The sequence below is a fragment of the Mastomys coucha genome, unplaced genomic scaffold (assembly GCF_008632895.1).
Source record: "Mastomys coucha isolate ucsf_1 unplaced genomic scaffold, UCSF_Mcou_1 pScaffold3, whole genome shotgun sequence".
Taxonomy (NCBI): domain Eukaryota; kingdom Metazoa; phylum Chordata; class Mammalia; order Rodentia; family Muridae; genus Mastomys; species Mastomys coucha.
Window position 1 is genome coordinate 28,378,052 of NW_022196909.1, and position 2,431 is coordinate 28,380,482.

Here is a 2,431-nt window from a genome sequence, read left to right on the forward strand (position 1 = left end):
AGAAATCCACCTGCCTCTGCCTCCCAAGTGCTGGGATTAAAGGTGTGCGCCACCACCGCCCGGCTAGTAACACATTTTCTACATACAATTCAAAACTAGTATTTCTTTCGTATTGTAATTTGAAGTGCTGGAGAGAAAGCCAGGGTCTAGTATATATTAGACTAATATATACTATACTAATATGTAAGTATACAGCACTCTACCACTGTCCTATACCCCAGATCCTCAATCCTTTATCAGTATATAGGTTTACACTGATTTGTTCCTTTTTCATACAATTCTGAACTAGTTTTTTTCTGAACTTAGTTTTTTTATTTTTACTTTTTCTGGTTAAAAAGTAGTATACATTCTTGGTAGAAAAATTGACAAGTCTAAGAAGGCAAAAATCAAATGCACAAGTGTTCTCTTTTGCATACATTCTTATGTTTCTGACTACAAATTAGGAATCTGTTTTTCTCAACTTTTTTTCAGTGATAGTTAAATAATTATTTTCTATATTAAAAATATTGAGGGGCTGGAGTGATATAGCCCACCCTTTAAGTACACCTGGCTGCTTTTCTAGAGGACCATCTGTAACTCCAGTTCCCTAGGTAAATAAGATACCCTCTCCTGGCCTCCTTGGGTAGCCACCTTCTATGGATGCATGTCATACCCAAACATACATGTAGACAGAACACTCATACATAAAAATGAAATAAAATATTCAAAAAATTTTAAATTGTTGACAAGTGATAATTTAACATTCAAGATTTTTAAAACTTTATTTCCATCTCTCTCGATATCTATATTTCTGTACATACTTACCATGGCTGTACATATCAGTTTAGTCCTTGTTTACATCTTTCTTTAGAAAAACAAGCACCTTTAATTTTAGCATATCTTCAATAAACAGCTTTTATTTTTTAAATGTTAAAAACGCTTGTAGATTATTTTACAAGTGTACATGCTCACAAGAATTTTGTTTGTAAATGAAAGTTCCAAAATACATTCATCTGACAAGCTTCTGAATACAATAGAATGAACGTCTTTTGAAAGTCTAGTAAGGAAAAGAAAACAAGACACAAGTCATAGGCGTGCACATAAATCTGAGCAGTGCTGTTTACAGATGAGTGATTGTATGGAATAGTTGCTCATGGTAACTCCCACCTGGGATCCCCAGACTCAGGAGTGCTGTACAGTGGAGTCCAGTCTGACCTTGTTTGGGACTAGTTATGTCCTGTTTCAGAAATCCCCAAACACAAGGATGCTGATCAAACCTTGTAAAGCAGTGGGGCTTACAGGGGAGTGTAGCAGAGGTGAATAGGAAAGATACCCAATGCTCTTAAAGGAGAGAGTGGGAAGTGCTTTAGAGGCAAACTAGTTCAAGTGTCTCACCTAGGGTGTCTGTTGCTGTGAACAGACACCATGGCGACAGCAGCTCTTCTAGGGAAAACATTTAATTGGGGTTGGCTTACAGATTCAGAGGTTTAGTCCATTATCATGGAAGCATGGTGGCATGCAGGCAGGCATGGTGCTGGAGAAGGAGCTCAGAGTTTGACATGTAGATTCACGGGCAGCAGAAGAAACTGTGAGCCACAGTGGGTGTAGCTTGAGCATATGAGACCTCACAGCCCGCCCCCACAATGACACACTTACTCCAACAAAGAGACCACTCATAAGGTCACACCTCCTAATGGTGCCACTCCCTGTGGGCCTGTGGAGACCATTTTCTTTCAAATAACCACACACAGCAAGTTTAATGCTTTCTGGGGAATGGAGATCTCTTTAACTGGAATGTCTGAGAGTAGAGAACATAAAAATTATATACAATCATTCATCTATTCATATATGATACTCATTGTATTGTATATTGTATATGAATATTTTGGAACTATCATTTACAAATGTTCTCACAGGCATAGGCACTTGCAAAATGATCTATAGCTGTGTTTAGAACAGGTCGAACTTTTAATTTGGCTAGTAGGCACTAATTTTTAAAATTTTGATCTATTTTATGTATATGAGTACCCTGTCACTGTCTTCAAGCACACTAGAAGAGGGCATCTGATCCCATTACAGATGGTTGTTAGCTACCATGTGATTGTTGGGAATTGAACCCACCCAGGACCTCTGTAAGAGCAGTCAGTGCTCTTAACTGCTAAGCCATCTCTCCAGTCTGGCATTAATAGTTTTTAATGGTAATCTCTGGCTTTATAAAGGAAGAATTGAAGAAAGGAGAATTTGGAAAGTAATTAGTTTAACTGTAGTAATAGTTCTTTAAAATAGGGAAGAGAGATTGGCAGACCAAAGATGGACAGACAGCCTTTGTTAACTTACTGGATGTGAACTGTGTCTCAGTAAAGATTAAGAGAGCCAGCCCTGTCGGCCAGTGGTGGCACATGCCTTTAATCCCAGCACTTGGGAGGCAGAGGCAGGCGGATTTCTGAGTTCA

General features: G+C 38.5%; 1 protein-coding gene and 1 long non-coding RNA gene across 9 annotated transcripts in view; one reads left to right on the forward strand and one right to left on the reverse strand.

The window, feature by feature from the left end:
• LOC116075267 overlaps window positions 1-1,593 on the reverse strand; it is a 6,403-nt gene extending 4,810 nt beyond the window's left edge. The window contains exon 1 of the long non-coding RNA XR_004112494.1: window positions 1,455-1,593. This is a non-coding gene — a long non-coding RNA (uncharacterized LOC116075267). The remainder of the gene's footprint in view (window positions 1-1,454) is intronic.
• Herc4 (HECT and RLD domain containing E3 ubiquitin protein ligase 4) overlaps window positions 1-2,431 on the forward strand; it is a 71,855-nt gene that overhangs the window by 8,786 nt on the left and 60,638 nt on the right. The gene's annotated exons all lie outside the window — the stretch shown is intronic.